This window comes from Saccostrea cucullata, unplaced genomic scaffold (genome assembly GCF_032062105.1).
Source record: "Saccostrea cucullata isolate Sc308-1 unplaced genomic scaffold, CSIRO_AGI_Scuc_v1 ctg489, whole genome shotgun sequence".
Taxonomy (NCBI): domain Eukaryota; kingdom Metazoa; phylum Mollusca; class Bivalvia; order Ostreida; family Ostreidae; genus Saccostrea; species Saccostrea cuccullata.
This window is the reverse complement of record NW_026935196.1, coordinates 243,468-269,808: the sequence shown is the minus strand read 5'-3', so window position 1 is coordinate 269,808 and position 26,341 is coordinate 243,468. Positions and strand designations below refer to the sequence as shown.

At 32.4% G+C, this 26,341-nt stretch overlaps 1 non-coding gene across 1 annotated transcript; it reads right to left on the bottom strand.

The window, feature by feature from the left end:
• Positions 1–18,103: 18,103 nt before the first annotated feature.
• Trnas-gcu (transfer RNA serine (anticodon GCU)) lies at positions 18,104–18,185 on the bottom strand. Its single transcript has one exon. It is a non-coding gene; the product is annotated as a tRNA-Ser (tRNA).
• Positions 18,186–26,341: the final 8,156 nt, after the last annotated feature.

Genomic DNA, 26,341 nt, shown 5'->3' with positions numbered 1-26,341 from the left:
TATCATGGTTTATACACCATGTGCACGCGAGATGATTAATTTGACTAAAAAAAAAATACTTGAGTTATCTATGTGCTAAAAAACAAGGTCCATCATTAACAAGCTTTATGAAGACAGCCTGTTTATTTACTGATTTATTGAATCGATTGATAAAATTCACAATTACACATTAATTGACGCCGATTATATTGTAGAACATAGAAATTGGTCAACTGCTTAAGAATATTTAATTTACCGTTTTATCTTTCTTTTCTTTTCTCCATTTTTTTTTTCAAATCTAATAACATGAATAAAGAAGATTGTTTTTCATACGCCCGATTTTAGAATTCGGGGGAAATATCAACGAAATAATTGAGGAAGTAAACAAATATTAAATCAAAATTCAATTTGCATTTTCAGGGCAACACAATATCGTTATAAAATATAAGCGGGCAGCCAGATTTTTTTTTTACAATACACCCCCCCCCCCCATAAAGAGAGAGAGGGAGCTAGAGAGACAGAGTGAGAGCAGCTAAAAAATGACTACAAACATATACCATTTTTGTTGGTTCAAACTTTTCACACAAACAAATTTCGTTAATATAACGATGCCAATTTGAATGCATGAATACATGTATACTTCAACATACAAGGGGTGTCCTTTCAGTGAACAGTAAATGATTAAGTTCGGACCCCCCCCCCCCTTCCTCCATTCTTCTAAAACGTATTTGATTAAAATTCTGTTCCTGCATTTATATCGGTCGTCATTTTATATAAATCTTGATTTATCAAAACTTCTCAAAAAGTCGGTCCAAGTGAGCAGTAAACGCCATTTCGATGTAGCATACATTGCGTTGACAGAAAATAAAATATACAACATACGGACCAGAAGCGGATTCAGGAATTTCGTAACGGGGGGGGGGGCTGTACTGAAGCCCCAAAGGGGTCTAATGCATGGTCCTTTTGAGGGGCTGACAAGTCCTCATAAATAAGAGATGTTTTTTTCCTCGATTTTAGGATAATGGACATATAAATTTTATGTAGAAAATGTCAAACGGCAAACCGGGGGGGGGGGGGGCACGATCCGCCTTTGCGGACATTTTTTAGTGTCTCCATCGTTTGTAGAAAACCTTTCTCTGACTGAATAAAATGATATATCGTTTCTTTCAATGACAATGTTATCATGCACCTTTATAACATTGGGTGAGGTGAGGATATTCAGAATTTTTTACTTCTCAGTTTTAAATACAATCACCACCTCCGTGCACTTTCCGTTGCAGTAACAGAATCACTCCAAAATCCAGAATCATTCATTTTTTCTGTTGAAAATACATGTACAATGTCTGTCTCCAATCCGACTTATGCTTGTCAAAGTTTTGGGTATTTTTTAAATTTTTACTTGCTATGCACTCCCCCTTTACATATATACTTTTAAAATTGCTTAGTGCCTGATTATTGTTCTAAAAAACCTCAATGTTTCAAGTAATTTAAAAAAAATAGTTAGGGCTTATTGTAATTAAAAGTAATACTGTACAATCAATTTAACTCAATATAAAAGGGGGCAGCACAAATTTCCTCATGTCAACATTGTCCACAACTAAAAGAAGGTGAGGTGTTTTTCTGTATCTTTGTATTTTTTCAACATTCCATTTGATGCAGTAAAGAGCAGAAATTTATCTCAAGTTGAGTCTTTATGACATTTAAAATAAAGTAAAATACATAATCTCTGTATGGCAGCAAAGGTACATGTATGAAGAACTTGCATAATACTTATGAACAACATTGCAAAATAAATACACATTTAGGGTGTTTTTCCTGGATTTCCAGTATCAAACTTATGATTGATAGTATCATACATAAATATAACAACACAATGAAACTTTGATGTGATCATTTTATCATTTGCCTCTACATGTATTCAAATTAAAGAAAAAATATGTTGAATAACTGTTAGTTACTTTTACTTGAAAATATGTATGTGTAAAGCAATGATACATGTGAAAAAATTATCCCAGTTAAACAAGAGTGACTTCTTTTGGGGGCTCATTTTGTCTTTGAAGATCACATCCACTGTTTTTGTCTTTGAAGACCATATCAACTTTGATGGTAGGGTGCTGAGTGATTGAAACAGTTATGTTACTTCATACAATTCTGTTTAGGTAGAAAGGCCAGAACTTCAAAAATCAGTCTGAAAAAAAAATTAATTGTGATAAATGCATACTTCTCACACTGTCTATTTACTTATACACACATATAAAAACATTAGTCATTTTAATATGCATCACAGATAAATGTAAGGCATTCCAACAAATTAGATAAAAAACACAATGTCATGCACATGTAGTTGCATGGTAACAAAACTACATCATGATATTATGAATGATATCAGAAAACAAGACATTTATGAAACATTGATGCTTATGGCAAAGATAAAAGTTTTTCAAATGCAAGTCAAAATCCAAAGGTCAAGGCCAAACTTGGTTGTACCCGCAGAAAGGTCTTTACATAAGGAATACATATGTGAATATGAAACCAATAGACCCACACATCCAAATGTGAGCTGCATTAAAGATTTTGTGGACAAACAGACAGATAGACCGACAGATGGACAAACAGGGCAAAAAATATAAACTCCCAAATCTAAGAATATGGGGGCATAACAAGTAAAATACAATACATTATGATTGAACATTTTCCTGATTTACTCAAGCTTACTTTATACTAAAAAAAAATAAAACTGTGGCTAGTGTAGGAATAGAGAATGTATGCCATTTCTTTTTTGTCTTTTAACTCGTTAAAGAGTTTTCACTTTATTTACTTTTGTTGTATTTATTGTAATGTACAGTACTCAGAACTGTTACATCATTATTTGTGAACTGAGAGAATAAACCTCAATTTAGATTTTTTTTATCTTAGAAAATGAGATGCAGAATATCATATATCAGAACAAAGACAAATTTATTTTAAACAAGAGGCCCAGGGGCCACAGCGCTCACCTGAGCACATCAGCTAGGAAAAAACACATCAGATCACAACTTAAAGTTAATTTAAGTTGGGGGGGCTTGAATTTTAACCCCCAAGGGGATCATAATTTAAACGAACTTGAATCTACATTACCTGAGGATGATTCCATACAAATATTACTAATCCTGGCTTTGAAGTACTTGAAAAGAAGATTTAAAAAGGTTTCCCTATATATTCCTATGTAAAACTTTGATCGGCCATTTTGGCCCCGCCCTACTCCCGGGTGTCATGACTTGAACAAACTTGAATCTAGACTACCTGAGGATGATTCCACATGAGTTTCATCTTTCCTGGGCCAGTGGTTCCTGAGGAGAAGATTTTTAATGATTTTTCCTATATATTCCTATGTAAAACTTTGATCGGCCATTTTGGCCCCGCCCAATCCCCGGAGGTCATGACTTGAACTAACTTGAATCTACTCTACCTGAGGATGCTTCCACATGAGTTTCATTTTTCCTGGCCCAGTGGTTCTTGAGAAGATTTTTAAAGATTTTTCCTATATATTCCTATGTAAAACTTTGATCGGCCATTTTGGCCCCGCCCTACCCCTGGGGGTCATGACTTGAACAAACTTGAATCTACTCTACCTGAGGATGATTCCACATGAGTTTCATCTTTTCTGGGCCAGTGGTTCCTGAGGAGAAGATTTTTTAAAAATGCCAATAATTTTTCTCTAAATCATGATTATCTCTTCTTGGAAAAGGGCGTGGCCCTTCATTTGAACAAACTTGAATCCCCTTCAAATATTTTGTGCCAAGTTTGGTTGAAATTGGCCCAGTGGTTCTTGAGAAGAAGAAGAAGAATATGTGAAAAGTTTACGACAACAACAACGACGACGACAGACGTGATATTACAAATATCAAAATTTTAAAAGCTCACTTGAGCCTTCGGCTCAGGTGAGCTAAATAACGCTTGCATAGGCATTGGAACTGGAGGGGCTTAGCCCCCCTTTTTTTGCTAAAATAGACATTATATACATGTAGGCGTTGAAAATTGGGATTTAACCTTTTTCGTTGGTTTAGCCTCCCCTTTTCAATTTGCTTCCATGTTTTGATATGAATCAAAACCGTTTAAGTGTATCATGACATAACACAACATCTGGCCATACAGTTGTTTATAAATATCATGCATTTCCTGATCTGTCCTAAAGAATGAGTGCACTTAAGTACGTCATTTGGAACTTTTTCGGCTACCCATTTTAAGCTTAAAATAACAACATATCGCTAAATTAATCTATGATTAATGTGCAAGTATATGCTTTTGATATTCATTTCTAGAATTTTTTGTCAAACATATTTCTATAATTACAGAAAATGTAATTAAAAAGAACAATGTAAAAGCCTTAGATTCCGGAAATTTGGACGGGACCACTTTCGAATATAAGGTATTCACAAATAGGCGGAGACATTTAAACCGCATGGTTGTGGAATGTAAACATTCGCACATATGACTTTTTTCGCACTACAAATTGAATCGGAGAATGAAGAGAGAAAGAGAGAGAGATCAAGTTGATTTTATGGTGCACAATTATTAAATGATTCTAATGTTAAAGGATGGGATAGATGTCTCGCTCGGCAAACCGTTATACAAAGGCGACATAAGCCTATACATGTACTTACTAATGACACTGTCAATACCAGAATTCTTTCAAAACACCCCTAATGAAAAGCATAATATGTTACTTGTAAATGAGAGACACATTATCTTCAAACCCAATTAAAATTTGCACAAAAATCTCCCATAGTTTGAAGTTGGAAGTACGAAAGATAATGTCACAACAGAGACTTAAACACAATGAAATTTTCAATGAAAGCGTTAGCGTATCGAACAGCAGAAGGTCACGTGAGAAAGGTGATTATAATATCAATCGTTGTTGCTCAGTGACCGGTTAATTTACTAGCTATCTCGACCCTATTTTGGGGATATTTTTTTGAAAATTAGATATGAGCCGCAACTTGGCCAACATTGTCCTTTGGATATGTATAAGTTTAAGTTAAAATAAATATTCTGTGCAAAAAAGAAAAATGGCCAAGTTGCGGCTCGATGTAAACAACGTCGTTGAAAACTGGTATGCATATGAATAACAATAGAAATGAGACAAAACTGTTAGACCCCCGTCTCAAAAGCTAGTTTCGCTCTGCATTATTTGATACTTTCATGTAATATAATATACCAAAACCTGCTCTCAAGATATTGTTTAATACCTATAAAACATAAATTTAACGAATTTTGGAATTTTATTTTGCGCAAAACATCGGGATCCAACCCTCATAGCTTAAGTGCACTCATTCTTTGATACTGTTTTGTGTGTTGAAGGAGATTATGATATTTTAATTTTTTACCTTCAATGTGATAATCAGGCAGTATCTGTCACAGTCATGAGTGCCTTAGCTGTGGTCAGAAAGCTGGATTGATAAAGCACCACAGTCCTATATTTTGGGAATTGAGCCTTGGGTGACATTGTAGTTATATCCTGGTGTTGTCCTTATTGTTATCTCCCTTTCCTGTTAAAATCAAACTTTAGTTTACTTCTCTATTATAACAGTATTCTGAGAAATTCCGATTCAAAATTTGTAGCTTGTATAGATACATGTACATGAGATCTGCAATGTTGTATGTGTAACATCATGGTCTTCTTGTATAACCTAGTTGAATAATAACAATGATTTCCTATAATTTTTAAGACTTAACGAGGCTAGGGGTGGCAGCCATTTTTAGACTATTTCAATCTCCTTTAAAAGGAGAGCTCCATATAAAGATATACAAAATGATAAAATTTTAAAACTAAAAGATATGAATTTTTTCTTTGCCAAATGATAGTTGACAGCTAAATATACCATATCTAAAAAAATAAGTTAAATCTGGTGGTTAATTTAAGATTAAATTTTTGACCCGCCAGCCTCCTTAATTTGCTAGAATGAGATAATTATTTTTTTATTTTAATGATGTGTTCTAACTCTTCTGGTCTATGCTATAGTTAAACAGGTCCAGGAAAATCACTATATTTAGCTATATAGCTTAATTTACCTATAAAGCTTTATTTACATATATATACAGTAACATTTTTTAAAGTGTGTTTTTGTGAATTGTTTTCAGTCCATTTCAAAGTTAAAAACCAATACTGAGCATTCATTATGGGTCTTTTTGTCTGCTCTTGATAAACAGAAATTTACTCCGAAATAGCTAAATAAAGCTACATTATATAGGTAAATAAAGTTATATATAGGTGGATTTAGCTATATAGGACCAAGCTATTTCTGAACCTGTAAATTGGGAGAACTCATGGTCTAAATGGTTATCACAACGATGGACATGTGTTACTCATTTACAGAAGATGTCTCGTCTTATACAGCATTCAAACTTTACCTTTTATCACATCAATGTTTCCTCAGCTCTGCCATCACATATCACAGAATTTTTAGCTTTCATCTGTTCATTGACTGATTGAGCTCAGTCTCGAATTACAAAGCTCTTTGTTTTCTCGAATAATCTCATCATTATTGATGCCATTCGCACAAATTATGAAATATACCATGTCGCTTGCATCAACAGTCTCGTATTTCTATCAAATTTATTCAGAATGTGTTGTATTACAGCCATAAGACACGAAACTTCTCTCCGTTTCCAATGACGCATGGAAGCCGCCATTGCAACTTGGTGTAAACTACGCTTGAAAAAATAATCCGGATTTAATCGGATTGGAAAAAATAAACCTTTACTTGCTGATCTAAAAAATAATAATAAATAGAAAGATTGTTATTTTCCTTTATTTAAATCAATTAACTTATACACAACATTCAGTTTGAATTTTTTGAAAACCGAATTACTCGCGCAAGCCAATTTTCCAAATTTTGGAAAAAGTTTGGAAAGCCTGTGGCAGTGGCGTTATTCGTAGGGAAAGTAGTCCCGGAGAATCGACACTGTATGGAGTTTGGGAAATAGAGTAAATAGTAGAACAAAAAGTGTTTTGGAACAGATCTGTATTTCCCGAATTGCCGTAAGCCAATAAAAGCACCCATTGTGCGACGGCAAAAGCCATTAGTCAACATCACTAAGCCGATGCTGATCAGTAAGAACTATCCGCCACATAAAACGAAAAGTTGACATAAGTTATAAATCACCACCTTTGAAGCCGACAACCCTCGCACCGTGTCAAATTCCCAAGAAGGCTGTAGTGCCTTTCCCACAGATAACAAACTGTTCGGCTGTTGTTAATTGTTTTCATCACTACTACAAACGAGGTACTTGAAGGGCTTGCAATGTATCTAAGCGCAGTTGCCGAACAATAAAACCTTAATAAATGAATAATGAAAAACAACTATTTGTACAAGACTCAATATCATATAAAGGGGATAGCAAATACAAACAGTAAACTTGTACTTTTTTTTTTTTTAATTTAATTCCTCCATAATCTGGACCATTGAATCAAACATGATTAGGTAAATCAACTTGACGTGAAATTGATATAAAAACCATCAAGGTAAAAGTGGGCCTAACATGAATTAAAAACCAAAACGGCTAAATGTCAAGTACAAAAGACTGCCTGAAACTTGTACCTAGGACTTGCCTAAAGTACTGTAAAAATTCACAATATTTTAGTAATCAACTAATACCGAAACAAACAATTGGCAGATATTTTTCCAACAAATTGTTTTCCTTTTTATACAGAAAAAGGATAAATCTGGAAGGCATCAACATGTACTTCTAGACTTATCAAATAAACAAGCGATGGAAAATAAATCGCCGGGGTAAAAGTTGAAACTAAAATGAAAAGACCCGCATGGGTACAAACTTGGCAAGTACAAAAGACTGCCTGAAACTTGTACTTAGGACTTGCCTAAAGTACTGTAAAAATTCACAATATTTTAGTAATCAACTAATACCGAAACAAACAATTGGCAGATATTTTTCCAACAAATTGTTTTCTTTTTATACAGAAAAAGGATAAATCTGGAAGGCATCAACATGCACTTCTAGACTTATCAAATAAACAAGCGATGGAAAATAAATCGCCGGGGTAAAAGTTGAAACTAAAATGAAAAGACCCGCATGGGTACAAACTTGGCAAGTACAAAAGACTGCCTGAAACTTGTACTTAGGACTTGCCTAAAGTACTGTAAAAATTCACAATATTTTAGTAATCAACTAATACCGAAACAAACGAATTGGCAGACAATTTCCAACGATTTTCCTTCACAGAAAAAGGATAAGTCAATCTGGAATGCACTGAAATACATTCATAGACATCAAATAAAAACCGATGGAAAAAATCGCCATATGCATGGTAAAAGCTGAAACTAAAATGAAAAAACCCGAACGGGTTTAAACTTGGCAAGTACAAAAGACTGCCTGAAACTTGTACTTAGGACTTGCCTAAAGTACTGTAAAAATTCACAATATTTTAGTAATCAACTAATACCGAAACAGACTAATTGGCAGACATTCTTCCAACGAATTTACTTCACAGAAAAAGGATAAATCTGGAATGCTTTAAAATACATCCTAGATATCAAATAGAAAAACGATGGAAAAAAAAAAATCGCCATCTGCATGGTAAAAGCCGAAACCAAAATGAAAAAACCCAAATGGGTTGAAACTTGGCAAGTACCAAAAAACTGCCTGAAACTTGTACTTAGTATCTGCCTGAAGTACTGTAAAAATTAAACCAACAACGAAACAATCAAATTTGCTGATACTTTTTCCAACCGAATTTTCTTCATAGAAAAAGGATAAATCCGTTTTACATTATTAGACATCCTAAATGCCTATCGTACTGTTAAAATAACAAAATGTATAATTTCAAAGAATATCTATCTGAAAAATTGACGAACAATAAAAGTAACAAAATGGTGACAAACTTTTATGACTTAGATGTATATCTATTTTCTCGCTGAAATTAAAGCTCCCCCCTTATACTCCTATATAAATGAACATTCCCCTGACTGTTCAGATGAACTCCGTCGTGAACAAATTTACGACTGCAGTCTCCTTCACGGGGAGAAACGAAATAATTCCCATGTTCCTAAAATACGCAGTAACCCAGTGCTGGCAATGCATCTCTCAATATTGCGTTTACTTTGTCTGCAATATTATTGTACCCAAAACGAACACCAAATCGTGGCAATAATTTACAAACAATTATTTTTGCAACTTTATAGCGGCGATGCATTACCGATACCACAGATTCAATTTCTGCAGCTAACAAGGTAGCGTCGGTACTAGGACTAATATCGTTCTCCCCAATCATTAGAATAACTAAATCTGGACCTAAAGCAAATACGCTCTCCATATCCTTAGATATTACATCACGAACCTTTCTTCCACTCACACCCCGGTACAGAACGGAATGCGTTTCTCCCAGACCAAGGCTCGCAGAATACCTAATGTCACCCTATTTCAAGAATTCATGAAAACGACGCACAATTGAGTGTCCAAGAATGACAACTGAAGTTTTACTCATAGAAGACATAATGAAATAGATTTACTCACCAAAATCTTGATAAAATAAATAACAAACTTTGAAACAACGTCCGTCCTCCAAGAATGTAGATGGGAGAAAAGGCAGAGTAACGCACCGCATGGTCAGAATTTCATTTGTTAGATTTTAATTGGTCAGATTTTGATTGGTCAATCTCTGCCTCTCCTACCACGGCAAGACATGGAACAAAATTAACATTACAAAGCACAGCTATACAGTATTTCAGACTTTCACATTCAAGGAGGACACTTATTGATTACAATAAAAATTTTTAAGTAAACTTAAATTTATTTCTTTGTTTGAATTCATCACATTGGGTAATAGTAATTTACATGTTCCATCTCACATTTGATGTATTTTAGAGCAAATAAATATTTAATCATATTAAATTAAAGAAATGTACTTTTTTAGTTAAGATGTTTAAAGCGACAATCGAATAGACAAATCCATGAAAAGGTTTCAGATTTTTTTATTAAAAGAATTTCATTTTGGAAATAGAAAATAATATTTTATCTTAAAGACTTTTGAAAGGGACATGAACACAATTTCAGCTAAAAATTTCAAATTTATTATTCACCATTTTTATAAATATTTAACTAAGGTCTTTCTAATGATTATTAAAAATTTTAACTTCAGTTGTCGAGATACAAGACAGATTTAGAACTTTTGTTATGTAAACAGGGTTCATGTCATGTTTTTGTTTACATAGGTTAATATACTAATATATGTTCGTTTTAACGATAATTTCAATAAAGAAGTTAATTCTAAATACGAATAGACAATTTCTACTGATTTGCTGAATCTCATTTTGTTATAAGTATGATATTTTTTAAATATAAACAAAAACAAGGCACGAACGTTCTTTACAATTTAAAGAACCTGTATCCCGTTTGTTAATTAACAAATAATGTTCAATTTTTTGCTGATCATTACATGATGCCTTAGTTAGTAATTGCAAACATTAAAATTGGTTTAAAAAATTTAGAAACTGTGTCCATATCCCTTAAAAATATATAATCAAGAGAAAATAAATGATGATTTATTATCAAGCCTTCTGTTCGGGGTACGATAATGGAACTTCTCCTGTTTAAAGAAAATGGATTTCTGATTGTTATTTTACAATGTCTCTATTCTGGTTTGAATAGCTTTAATATGAAAGAAATTGTATTATAATAAGTCCATCCTGATTACTTTTTATTAATATTCAAAAATATATATTTAGCGGAAAAAAATTAACCGTGTAAGTGGAAATTTTAGAAGGGATTTAATTATAGCATTATAAACAAGAATGCAGTGATTGCTAAAATTGAATATCGTTAAAAAATTTTTGCGTTTAATTTGTAATAGTTTCTTAAAAGAGCATTTTAAAACAGCTGAAATTACCTCTCGCTAAAAATATGATACTTAAATGTCCATTTATACGATATTCTGTGATTTGACTATTTTAGTGCATATGTCAAAAATGTCCATAATTTGTTGATAATAATTTCAACAACAAAAATATCACACATTTCTTGCAATATATATTTTGTAAAAAGAGATAAAGTTTATCAATTTTTACAAATGATTTCGGTGCAAATCCTGACTGTTCTAAATTTTAAAGATATAAAACAGAACATAAAGTATAACAATCTGGGTAAAATCAATGGTAAAAATATTTTGATTTACTATAGTACTTAAATTTTTACTTTAGTTGAAACTCTGATAGTAAACTCTAGTTAAGTATAGTAAACTATAGAGTAAGCTACAAGATTTTTGCTAGGAATGGAATATAATCATGTTTTCTCTACATCAAGTTCTAACAAAGATGAGAAATATTTATTTCACAAATAGTTTTTGTTATAAATGCATTGAAAAACTGTTTTACATGTAACATGGTTTTATATCTTTATTTGTTTCCTATTATTATCATAAAACTAGCTAAAAAATGTATTTAGAAGGTAAAAGTACATTTTATAGTGCATTTAACTTTATGAGACAAACATGAAATCAATGATTTAAAACATTTCACCCACGATCTTACTAATATTTACATGTATTCATGTTTGATCAATGATAATGCTAACATTTTTGCTGCACTATTGACCAAATGCATTTTAGACTACAAAGTTGAAAGCATAAACCATATCTGATGCATGTTCTGTTTTTCGATCGACGTTGTTGTGGTATTACCTTGATTTTTATTTTTAAAAAACATTCAGAATTTCAGGGTGGTCTCTTTTTTTTAAAAATAAAAATAGAAAAGATAAAACACAACAATGAGCCAATATTGTAAAGATATACGCTGAATAATTATTCATCCGTATGTCACTTACGCATTATAACATTTTTCATTTTAAGAAGAGGGGGGACATGAAATTAATAAGATTTTTACAAATGTGTTATCTTACTGAAATAAATGAAGAATTGTGCAGAACGACTTCGATTATTTCCCATTAGAGTGGAATTACAACATCACATCTCTACATCTACATTTACTTTATTTCAATTACATTTGGCGAAAAGTCTCCCGGATGTTTTCGGGAAAAAAAATGTATATTTTGTAATATCAGATTTTTTCTGGGTTTTTAAATGCAAAAAACGGATGTACTTTAAATCTCAATTGGTAAGAGAAAAGACTTTTTAAAATTCATTCAAACAATACTTACTACACAATTATTGCTGTTTTTGAAGTCAATACGATGATTTAGCCACCTGAGGAGTATAATATTCATTGAGCCCGAAGGGCGAGGTGAATATTGTACTTCGAAGGTGGCTAAATCATCGTATTGACTGAAAAAAATCAATAATCCATAAGTGGAAAAAGAATTAGATAGATTACATGATCAGTACGTACTGGTCCCTGCTGACAAAGCAGGTAACAACATTGTCTTTGTTTGTAAGGCTCATTATAAAATTGTATTTTCGAAGAACTTGGTTTACTTCTACAAGTGGTAGTCCAACTTATACTCATAATTCCCTTTCTAAGAAAAAAATTCTTCAGAACCAAAATGAATTTGAACTACCATATATATATTGGATTCCGAAACTTCATAAGAATCCTTATAAACAAAGATGCACAGCGGGTTCCAGTAAATGTTCAACCAAGCCTCTTTCTTTACTCCTCGTTAAGATATTAACCAGTTTACCAGTTTACCAGTTTATTAACATCTCTTTGGTTGTTATTTAACAACACAGAGATCAATACATATTATTATAACATATATACATACATGCGTGAGCATAACATATAACATATATACAAAGTGTGCTTATAATCAAGTATTTCCATATATGTTTACATTGATGTTAACCTGGAGGTTTGACTCTCTCGTTTAAAATTTTAATAAAAGAACAGAGTTTACTCAATAGTCCAACATTTTTTGAAGAAAACAATTCATTAAATTTGATAATATTTGGTCTTGTAAAATAATATTTCGGAATGTACAATTTCCTTTCATCTTTTAATTTTTCACAACATAAAATATAGTGGAATTCATCACCAAGATCATTTTTACATAAAAGACATATTCTATTAATTCTTTCAATACCTTCCCATCTTCCTGTTTCAATGGGTAATTTATGGTTTGCTGTTCTAAATCTAGCTAAAATTTGTTTCTTATAATTATTTAACCTGCTATCTACATAAAATTGACATCCAAAGTGTAAATTTGTAAATAGATTATATGTCACACCTTTTGAAGAATCTTTACAGGTTGAATTCCAATTTTGTTGAAACTGATCTAGTAATTTTTGTTTCAAACTTTAAATAAGCCAATTTCTATTAAATAATTGATTCTGGTTCCAAATATTACTATATCCACAATTGTCTAAAATTGATTTCAAATTCTTTAACCATTTAGATTCATGTCCATTATCAAATTTTGCACGAAGTAATTTATACATTAAAAAACAATATTTTGATTGTTTTCCATATAAAATTTTTGACCAGTATGCAATAATTCTTGTTTTGATATGTATACTTAAAGGTACTCTACCTAATTCACCATAGATCATAAAATTTGGAGTACTTGGTTTTAAATGAAAAAGCATTTTACAAAATTTTAAATGTACTCTTTCTATCATTTCAACATTACCATAACCCCACACTTCACAACCATACAATAAAATTGGAATTACAATCTTGTCGAACAAATACAATTGGTCATAAAGAGAAAGATGTAACTGGTTACCCTTTTTCAAAATACCATACATAGCTTTCGTTGCTCTTTCAGTCGCATATTGTTTTGTCTTAATAAATGAGCCTGTTGTTGAGAATATAATTCCTAGATATTTGAAATGTTTAACAATTTCAATTTCTTTGTTATTGTAATAAAAAACTTTATGCGGTATACGTCCCTTTGAAAAAATCATTATTTTTGTTTTTTCTACATTAACTTCTAGCTTCCATTTTTCACAATACAATAAAAAACTGTGCAACTGATTCTGTAAATCTTCGGGTGATTCCGATAGTAAAACTGTATCATCTGCATACAAAATAATCAGCATTTTTAACAAGACACCAAGTTCTTTTTCAATCTCATTTGATATTGTTGAGACACCAATATTGTTATGTGCAATTAAAAAAGATTCTACATCATTCAGGAATAAAGCAAATAAAAAGGGCGATAAGTTTTCCCCTTGTCGTACCCCTATTTTGCATGGAAAATATTCAGTAACCATATCATTAACAGCTATTCTGGATTTACTTTCAGAGTACATTTTCACTATAACTTCAAAACATTTTCCGGTAATATTATTTTGAATGAGTTTTTGCCATAGTCCTATTCTCCATACATTGTCAAAAGCAGCCTTAAAATCTATAAATGCACAATATAGTTTCTTTTTCAATAAAAAGGATAATTCGATTAGCGATTGTAAAGTAAAAATGTTATCTATTGTAGAATAATTTGATCTGAAACCCCCTTGATTTTCATTTAGTATATCATATTGCTCAGCATAATTATTTAATCGTTTAGCTAAGATGGATGTGAATAATTTACCCATGCAACTTAATAAAGTTATAGGTCTATAGTTTTCAGGGTCATTGTCTTTCCCCTTATTTTTATAAATAGGCAATATATCACCAACAATCCAAGCTTCAGGTAAAATTGCTGAGTTAAAAACAATATTAAATAACATATCATATACCGGTAACATAATACTAGCAGAGGATTTTATGTATTCATTATAAATTTCATCACTTCCAGAACTTTTGTTATTTTTAATATTTTCAATTGCGTGTTTTATCTCATCTTCAGTTATCACTGAGTCTAGTTCTTCATTAGTATATGTATTTCTAATCTCATTTGATAGTGGTTCGTCATTATTTACATCACCATTATTGACGTTTTTAAAGTAATTGTAAAATTCATCAATATTAATATCACATTTTTTGTTGTTCGGCCTTTTATTAATTATTTGTAGTGAAGGAGAAACCTCATAACTACTGTGCAACAATAATATTCAAGGCGTGGTGTAAATCAGAACCGAATACTAAAAATTCCAAGGAATTTTGGGAAAATTTGAAATCACAAGATTTTACCAAAACCAACAGCTTAAAAACTTTCGTCTTTTCAACTTTATTACACAACCATTCCCCACGATTAATTAGAGTCCAGGCTTTTCGATGTCATTGACACTTGCTTTTTCAATAAAAATGGAACTCGAAAATTCACTTACCTTTCATTGGTCATTTGCAAAATTTTTAAAAAGTGTTCTGATTGTACACACAAGTCCTCTAAAGTCGACATCAAAAATATGCTTGAGTTTCTAATTGACAATATCTATGTTGTTTTTGGAGACCAGGTCTTCCAACAATCTGTTGGAATCCAATGGGTACCAATTGTGCCCTGTTATTAGCAGACCTATTTTTGTATTCATATGAAGCAGAAATTGTCCGAAATCTTATGCGTGAAAAGAAGAAAACACTTGCTGTGGCCTTCAACTCGACATTTAGATATATCGACGACGTATTGTCAATGAACAAATATAACTTCCATTTTAATGTCGATACGATACATCCTGGTGAGCATGAGATAAAAGATACCACAGAGTCTGACACATCTGTTTCATATTTAGAATTTTACTTGAAAAAGACGTTTATGGTTATCTAACAACCAAGTTCTATGATAAACATGATGGCTTTAACTTTTCTATCATCAACTTCCCTTACTTATGCAGCAATATTCCTTCATCACCTGCATACGGAGTTTATATATCTTAGTTGATTAGATACGCAAGAGCTCTACGTATGAAAAGTTTCTACAACGAGGTAAATTATTGACAAGAAAGTTTATGAAACAAGAATTTCATCAGCCTCGTTTAAAGTCATGATTTCGTAAGTTCTATGGTCGATTCCATGACCTTGTCAGCAAATACAATTTATCATTAATCAAATGCTGACTGACGTTTTTCATACTAATTGTTAGTCCATTATTTATACACTCAATTGACGACGGATTTATCGTTATTTCCCGATCATGACAAGGAGAACACGGCGGTTGTTACCGGTCGACGGGGGATACTCACTCCTCCATGGCACCTGATCCCACCTCTGATGTTTTGGAGGTCCGTGTTTGCTCTGCTTCTATTTTGTATTGTTTTATGGACTTTTGATCTGCAATACTGTTCGTTATCTCCATATGTTTCATGCAAAGTAGTATTGCTTTCATTGAAATCAAACATCCAATCAATGAATGATAAGGTATTCGACATGTAAAATTGTTATATCCCTACTAAACAGTCCCTATATAATTTATTTATATAAAAAGTCCAAGAGTTTGACTATTTAACCCTACCGTCGGTCCAGGAACTGTCAAAAATACTGTTGACCGCTGAGGTCAAGTGCTAGAGTGTGTTATCTTTTCATTCGTCAAAGAAGTATAGCAAAACAGTTGTTGACAGGAGTCTTGGGAAACAGTTGATCTGATGGACCGGAGTGCAAACTGTTGCCCGCGGCTGACGGCCTTGGTCAAAAGCTTGCACTCCGGTCCAACAAATCGACTGTTTCCCTCTACCCCAGTCCACAACTGTATACTTTATCACGCTCGATAAGCAAAATGATAGTAATTTAAAAATTATACCCTTATAAATATCTTTTTATATATTTATCACTAAAAAAAAGTCCAAAAAAAAAAAGCCTGCGGCCTCGGGCAACAAATCAAATGTTGCCGTCATACCCAGTCAATTGTTCAGAGTATATGAGCTAGAAGTCAGACAAAAATCATTGGGGGCTTCAAATTGAACTACATGTACGAGGATAGAAATTGACGTATTTTTCATTTCACGTTTGAAAACAGAAATTTGAATGGTGAAAAAGGTAACCGCATACGTACTCAGAAACTTTTACTTAGATCTATCACTTTAGGTCAAACAAATCAAATGTTGCCCTCATACCCAGTCAACTGTATACACTGAACCAAACTTCTAAGTGTTCACCTAACATTTTTTTAGTTTTAAAGAACAAATGCATACAATAAATAATTTCTTTAATTCATGGTTAATGATGCATATTTCAGTTCGATGTTACGTAAATTTCATGTAAGTATCTCGTCGGAATTTTAAGCAAAGTGTTAAGGAAATGACGTACCCTCAAAATGAAAATTCACACAAAATAATCTCTATGGAGTAAGACCACCACTTGCTCTAATTATTGCATGACATCCTTTACTGTTGGATACCATGTACCCCTGAATAGGAGATTGACACCTCTGCTGCCACACCTACTGCATAGATCTTTGCAAACCATTGAAATTTTGTGGAAGGGGGGGGGCTTTGATATTCCTTTTAAAAATCCCAAATGTGTTCAATGGGATTCAGATCTGGGAATTTGACATTGCATCATCACACAGATGCCTTTTGGACAATATCCTTGCGCGTTTAGCACGCAAGTGCATCGCTTTAAGCATGATTCAGACTGCTTGAGCTGATATTTGACTGTCACGAACACCGATTTCTTATCATTTTCATACGATTGAAATTGTTTGTTTTCATGTTTCTAAGATTGTTTCAGGACAATTAAACACTCATTTAACCCGGTGTGACGCGAAAATTTGACCTCAGACGAAAATCAAGGTCACTTCCGGTTTGGTTAAATTTTGTCCAAAACTTTCAAATTGTTATAAATTGGCGATGAAAAATGACGAATAGCCTATTGAAAAATGTGTTTTAACGGATTTTGAGACGTGTTTTTAATTTTTAAAAGTAATATCAAGGACAATTAAGCACTAAAATAAAAGTAAGTAAAAGTGGTGCAATGATCGTCCAGATATCAACATTCCAATGGCTCTCCCTTCTATCTCAATGGTCATTTTTCCAATGTTTTGTGTTTTTTAGTGAAACCAGTTTTTAGAATTTGAGAATGATCACAAAAATATGCTTATTACACAGAACACGTGCCGCAAAGTACAGATTTATTGTTTTTCAAGCTTCGTCACGGAACATTGGTTTTCATCGGTGATAGTTTATTTTCTTTCTACAATTGTTGAGAAGACTCATTTGTTGTAATAATATGAAAATATCATACAATTCTATAAAGTAGTTTTTATTAAAGTGAACACTTAGAAAGTAAGAAGTTTTATTAAGTGTATGCTATTCAGTATCATTACAAATGTTTTTATCACTAAAACAAAGGAAAATGAACGACGAGGATGGGATTCGAACCCACGCGGGGAGACCCCAATGGATTAGCAGTCCATCGCCTTAACCACTCGGCCACCTCGTCATATAAGAATACGATGATGTTAAAAATTTGAAAGTTGTCTTTCTTTGTTTGAAGCAATCAAATAGGAAAATAATGTACATAATCAAAATAGTGATAATGTGAGATAAAAAAAATTGTTGTTGTATTAAAGAAATATACCTTCCAGTTAATATCTTTGCAGCGAATATACTAATACTTTCCTATAATCAGATAATGTTTTTGTTAGGGATGAAACACAATCATATTTTTTTCTCTACATCAAGTAGTAACGAAGTTAAGAAATATTTAGATCTCAATAACTTATTATTAAAATGCTACACAAAATTGTTTAAACTTGGTTTAATATCTTTATTTATTTCCTATCATTATCACAAAACTAGCTAAAAATACATTTAGAAGGTAAAAGTATATTTCAAAGTGCAAATTATTTTATGTGACAAACATAGAAATCTATGAAGATTCTCTTAAAAATTTTACCCACAATTTTATTGAGGATATTTACATGTATTCGTGCTTTATTAATGATAATGCTTACAATTTTGTTGCACTGCTAACCAAAAGAATTTTAGTCCACAAAGTTGAAAGCATAAATGACACCAGATATACATTCGTTTGTTAGATCGAAGTTGTGGTGGTATTACCTTGATTTTAGTTTTGAAAACATTCAGAATTTCAGGGTGGTCTCTTTTTAATTAAAAAAATAGAAAAGAGAAACAATTACAATGAGCCAATATTGTAAAGATATACTTTGAATCATAATTCACCCGTATGTCACTTCCGCATTATAACATTTTTCATTTTAAAAAGAGGGGGGACATGAAATTAATCAGATTTTTCAAATGTCGTATCCCTCTGGAATGAATGAAGAATTGTGCAGAATGACTTTCATTATTTCCAATTAAAGTGTGTGTAATATCACAAATATCTACATCTTTAATTACATTTTGAATGAAAGTCACCCGGATGTTTTCGAAAAATATTTTGAAATTAAATGAAATGTTAGATTCTTACTTTGATTTTCAAATGCAAAAAATCGATGTACTTTAATCTCAGTTGGTAAGAGAAAAACATTTTGTTGGAATTCATTGCTTTCTTTTTTTTTCATGTCATTAACAATTTCTTCATCGGTTTCTCCGAATGAAACATATGGAGATAACGTACAGTTTTCAGGATAAAAAATCCACAGAACAATGCCAAAGAGGAGCAGAGCACAGGAGTTTTAAGTTTTTATTGTAAAAAAAATCCAGAAAAAAATTTCCCATCCTCAACTAAAAACAATTGTTTTTTAGTTGAGGGTGGGAAATTTTTTTTCTCGGATTTTTTTAATGACAAAAACTTCAGACTCCTGTGAGCAGAGCAAACATGGACCTCCAAAACATCAGAGGTGGGATCAGGTGCCATGGAGGTGTGAGCATCCCCTGCCGAACGGTCACACCTGCCGTGTGCTCCTTGTCATGATCGGAAAATAACGGGGAAAAAATCCGTCGTCAATTGAGTGTATAAATAATGGACTAACAATTAGTATGAAAAAAATCAGTCAGCATTTGACCCAATGATAAATTGTATTTGCTGACAAGGTCCTTGTATCAATCTTAGAACTTAACGAAATGATGACCTTAAACGAGACAGGTGATATTCTTGTTTCATCAACTTGTTTGTCAATAATTTACCTCTTTTTAGAAGAAGGATATGGAGATAACGAATAGTATTCAATATCAAAGTCCATAAAACAATACAAAATAGGAGCAGAGCAAAAACGGACCTCGGAAACATCAGAGGTGGGATCAGATGCCATGGAGGAGTGAGCATCCCTTGCTGACCGATCACATCAGCCGTTTGCTCCTTGTCATGATCGGGAAATAACGGAAAAAATCTGTCGTTATTTCAATGTATAAATAATGGACTAACAATTAGTATGAAAAACGTCAGTCAGCATTTGACTTAATGATAAACTGTGTTTGCTGACAAAGTCGTTGTATCGACCATAGAACTTACGAAATGATCATTGATGACTTTAAACGAGACTGCTGCTGATATTCTTGTTTCATCAACTTGCTTAGCAATAATCTACCTCGTTTTAGAAACTATTCATACGTAGAGCATGTTCTTGCGTATCGAATCAACTGAGATATATAAACTCCGTGTGCAGGTGATGAGGGTATACTGCTGCATAAGTAAGGGATGTTGACGATTGAAAAGTTAAAGTCATCACGTTTATCATTGAGCTTGGTTGTTAGATTACCATTGACGTCTTTTTCAAGTAAAATATCCAAATATGAAGCAGATGTGTCAGACTCTTTGGTATCTTTTACTAGTATCTCAAGCTCACCAGGATATATCGTATCGACATAAGAATGGAAATTACCATTGTTCATTGACAATACGTCATCGATATATCTAAATGTCGAGTTGAGAGCCACAGCAAGTGTTTTTTTTTCTGTTCACGCATACGATTTTGGACAAATTCTGCTTCATATGAATACAAAAATAGGTTTGCTAATAACAGAGCGCAATCAAAACATTTATTTGTTTGTCCATATGATTTATACTCCCATGAAGCAGATTTTATTCAAACTTCTATATAAGAAGACATTTTTGTGGCCTTTTACTCGACATTCAGATATATCGGCGATTTTTATGAATAAACAATATTTATTTCTACTAATTTGTTCCAGTAAACTCAAAGTAAAATTATACAACATCGAGTCTACCATCGATTTCTTTCATATTTGGTTGTTTTACTGAATATAGACGAGAAGGGTCAACTTACAACGAAACTGTATGATAAACGAGATGAACAGCTGTGCCATTCTTATTATTTAATTAGTAACACCCCCCTATCTCCTGCAAATGGTGTTTCGCCTTCCAATATATATTAGATGCCCAAGACAATGATATGTTAAATTAAACAGAGGCAAGCTAATGACGGATATCTCGATATTGCATGGTATTCCAGCGTTGGGTCGTTTTTTGGCTGACATGGTTGAATGTTTGAGACCATTTGTTATGTCTTTGCTTTTATACTAAATTTGACTGCAGAGTACTCTGAATTTCTAAACCACGTTGAGTGTGAACAGTCCACAGGAGATGCTTACTGGGCCTGGTCGCACCTGATCCCACCTGATCTGGTGTTGCATGGGTCCTTATCTTTTCCTAGTTCACGATTCGTGTCGTTTACTGGATTTATAACTTTTATTGATCCCTGTACGTTTTCTTTACATTTAACATTCAAAAAGTAGACTCCTCCATGGCACCTGATCCTAGTTCTGGTGCATGTTTTGGAGGTCCATGTTTGCTCAGCTCCAAATTTGTATTGTATAAAGGACTTTTGAGCTTGAATACTGTTTGTTATCTTCTTATATTTCATTGCATTGGTTATGCATGTTACTAGGATACATATTATAAGATACAAATTAGAAGCTTGATAGATCTTACCTATATTTATAGGGTAATTATCATTAAAGTTATTTTTTATGTTTATTTTTCAAAGTATCTATAGTTCCTATAAATTACTGTTTTTGTGTCTCTGGTATTGGATTATTTTCTGACATTCAAATAAAGAGGAAAATGATAAAATTATATAATTTTTTTTCCTGCTCCTGACAACTTTTCTAAAAGATATAAAATATGATAAAATACCCCGGTAATGTCGTGCTTTTGTTTCAGGAACGCTTAAGGAGAAAAAGGAGATGGGTGATAAATTTATTTTTGTATTTAAATATATTTGAGTCTCAGCTGATTGGTGACATCAAGCCGTTCAAGACGAAGGCAGTCACGACCTCATTGACACAGGCAACAGGAAAAACTTATATAACGCGGAACATTATATGAATATATAGTATGTCTCCTCAATTATTTGTTACAGTCATTGATTGAAGACGCCAGTTTATCGAGCACTTTTTCCGTTAGGATTTTTCCTTGTCGAACTAATCATTTTGATATTTTTGGAAGATTGTTTGATTATCTCTCTCTCTCTCTCTCTCTCTCTCTCTCTCTCTCTCTCTCTCTCTCAGATAATTAGTATCAATACAAAATTGCCAATCGATTAACCGCATGCCGATTAATCGGTTACACGTATCAACAAGTACTCGAAGTTGATACTGAATAGATTAGCTTGAGTTTCTGTCGGAATTGCCATGTGTACCAATTGCGTCCCGTCATTAGGAGGCCTATATTTGTATTCATATGAAGCAGATTTTATTCAAAACTTCTTAATGAAATGAGGGAGTCTCTTTTGCGGTGGCATTCATTTCAGCATTTAAATATATCGATGACTTTTTATTAATTAAAGGGGATTCAACAAAGCCTGACACATATGTATCATATTTGGATAGTTGATTAGAAAGAAAGACCTATATTAAAAAAAACTTTATGATAAATATGAAGTCTTCAAATTTTCTATTGCCAATTTCCCTTACTTATGGAGTAGTATACCCTTAATTAACCCCTGATCTGCATTTGGAGTTTATGTCTCGCAGTTGATGCGATACGCAAGAGAACATGTTCTATTTCCGAACACTTTCTTATTTGTTAAAGGAGAATAGATATTATAACAAACAAGTTTTTGAAACAAGGATATGATTACTTTCCTTTTCATTCAACATATGTTTAATTCTATTGTCGATACTGTACAAGAGACACGCATGTGTCTTCGGGTGGGATTGAACCCGGGACCTGTCTCAAAACTTTACTTACTTGCTAGCAGGTCTCTTCATGCCATGGAATTCAAATGCCCTCCGATTAAGCTCAAGGGTGAACTCACTAGCTACAGCCAAGGTGCAAATGAAGCTGTGTCACAGTAACAAAAAATAAAATCAATTTAACTGGGGGAAAATTAGGTGAATCAAAATTAACAACATACATAAATTCTTTCAGCAATAGCGAAAGTAAACTTAAGGTTAATAATTTCACATTTTTGGAAGGGGGAGGGCTTTTTGGTCACAGGAAAGATACATTTCTATCATCTATATTACTATTTTAAGGTAGATCGCGGGTTTGCTGACGTCACAATAGGATTCGACGTAAAAAGCTTAATACATTTACAGTATCAAACTGCAAACAAGCATAAAGTATTTCCATCAGTATGCATCATAGAGTAAAACAAACATTAAGCTTGTTTTTTACTTGTATGTAGTAAAAAATAAAGGATTAATCAATAACTAATTAATACTAAATTAAATTAAGAGTTAACATAAAGTTAAAAAATGAAAGGTCAAAATTGATTCAAATAACATGACTGTGTTTCATTGAAAAAAGTGTGACAATTTAGGTAAATTATGACAATGTTTACATGAACATTTATTGTCAATCAATTAAAAATTGAAAATGCGGATAAACATGTTTTATTTTTAGTGAATTGTTGATTACATTGTAATTCTGAGAGGTACGAAAATAATGACGTCGCACTAACGTTATATAACGTCGTAATGAAATTATATACGTTTGTTACAAATTTGTAAAACTTTAAAGTTTTTTTTGCGAGAAAATTAGAGAGAAAACATATTAATTTTTTTTAATAGATCGATTCTAAATTTATCTCACATTCATTGTGTTGAGTAATATAAAATTCGTCTATTATAAGCATGGTTTTGGAAAAGGCGCATTTACTATATATTTCATTGTGATAGCGTCATTCTCATCAACATTAGTGCCTTTGAAATTAACAATATAACCACGCAGACGAATCTCACAAAAATTTCAGAAAGTAAAATTTGAAACGAGAGGATTCAGTTGACATATTTTCAGAGTATGTTTTCAGGTAGACCGTAAACCCGCGATCTACCTTAAGTCGAGTTTGCACTCAAAACAATGAGTTCTGAACTATGTTGATTTTTCTGAAGTTGTTTAATTTTTTACAGACAAGGAAATAGCTTAAGGACAAAATAACATTTTAACATACATATATTTGAAAAATGATTATTAAGGGTTTTTCCTGTTTCCTTTTGAGGTTTTTTTACATTGCAAATAAAGTAGAAAGATTCTTCCAGAGTATATGAGCTAGAAGTCAGGCAAACATCAGAGGGGGCTGTTAATTTGACTACACATACGAGGACAGAAATTAACGTATTTTTCATTTATTCATGTTTGAAAACTGAAATTTGATTGGTGAAAAAGGTAATCGCATATACGTACTCAGAAATTTCTACTTAGTTCATGTCTATCCCTTCTGCCCTGAAAGAAAAAACTTTGTTGTATCATTATAATATTTATGTTGAATGATTTTGCTCAGACTAATTGCTTTATATATACATTATGTATTTTACGGTATGTGTTATAGTTGTCCTATAGTATGCTGTGTTGTGTCCACTGATGCGCATTGATAGACCCGTATACAGTGGTGTTGCAACCACTATTAAAATAACGACCACTGTTGAAATAATTATTTCTACAGTGGTTAAGAGTGTATTTCAATAACAAACATAGGTTGGAACCGCTATTGAAATACGACCACTATTGAAATAATTATTTCAATAGTGGTTGAGAGTCCATTTCAATAACAAGCATAGGTTGGAACCACTATTGAAATACGACCACTATTGAAATACATGTAATTATTTCAATAGTATACAATTATTGCTGTTTTTGAGGTCAATACAATGATTTAACCATCTGAGGAGTACAATATTCATCAAGCCCAAAGGGCGAGGTGAATATTGTACTTCAAAGATGGTTAAATCATTGTATTTACCGAAAAACAGCAATAATCGTTTTATTGTATGATTCACTGATAAATAAAAATCATACAGCTCATTACTTGTTTGCATTTAATTAAGTCCTAGCCAAATTCAAGAGAGAAGCAGAATTAAAATGTAAATAAACCTTACCAGTCGTATCTATTTGAATTTTTTTTTTAATATATTTTAGTTGCCATGAAAAAATATATAATGGCAGTCTGTTTTTATAGAATAGATTTTGAAAGGAAGGAGTATTATCAGGGAAAACTGACAGCCGAAAAAAGTAAAAAATTGTTGTTCAGTAAAAGTGTTGGAGGGGGGTCTCTGCATCCCCTCTAACCACCCTCACCCGAAAATATATATATATATATTCGCTTATGTTTTGTCGTTTGAATAGCTTTCCAAAACAATTTGTATCAATTTGGAATTTTCCGATCTCTTTTTTAGATCAATGTAGAGGAAATAAATCCTTGTATTCACCTGGAACGCCACGTGCAGGTAAATATAACGTTGTATTTCTTCCACATAGTTATATCTCAGCCAATCAGAAAGATAGGAATTATTCAATCATGTAATAATGGTTGATAGTCCATTTCAATAACAACCATAGGTTGCAACCACTATTGAAATACGACCACTATTGAAATAATGTACTAAAATTGTTGATATATTTAGTTTCTGGTGTATCTTTCTTAATTAATTTATTGTCTGCTGGTTTTCGCCGAGTTGGTCAGATTCAGCGGAAGCGTGTTTAAAACATAAAGGTAGGTCAGTTTAATTTGAAAAAAAGAAGTGTCTGTGTATTAATTGAAATTTCTACCGAAAAAAGAAAAAGAAAAAGAAGATAGAAAACATAAAACAACTTAAGTTATCACATTTTAAACTCAATAAATGAGTTTATTGTGTCTGAAAACAGAATGTGTAATTCAGCCTTATATTTGTTTTAATAGTTGGGATATTTCTATAAAGCTTGCAATGTGGTTTTGGTATTGAAATCATTGTCAGCAACTGTTAAAATAATTATTTTAATATATATTGGAATCATTGTTTAAAGCACTATTGAAATCAATATTTTAATCCATATTGAAATCTTTATTTCAAAAGTGAACATTATTTCAAAAGTGGTTGTATTTCAGTAGCGGTTACTACAATGTACCTGTGTTTTGTATTGAAATGCACTCTCACCCACTATTGAAATAATTATTTCCATAGTGGTCGTATTTCAATAGTGGTTGCAACCTACATTTGTTATTGAAATGGACTCTCAACCACTATTGAAATAATTATTTCAATAGTGGTTGCAACCTACGTTTCTTATTGAAATGCACTCCTAACCACTATTGAAATAATCATTTCAATAGTGGTCGTTATATCAATAGTGGTTGCAACAAAGCGGGCAGCCAGGGGCTGGAAAGGTTGATCTACTTTTTCAGAATTTAGTCTTTTTCTGTTATAAAATATGTAATTTTTCATTTAAATGCCCCTCCTCCCCCCTTTGTTGTT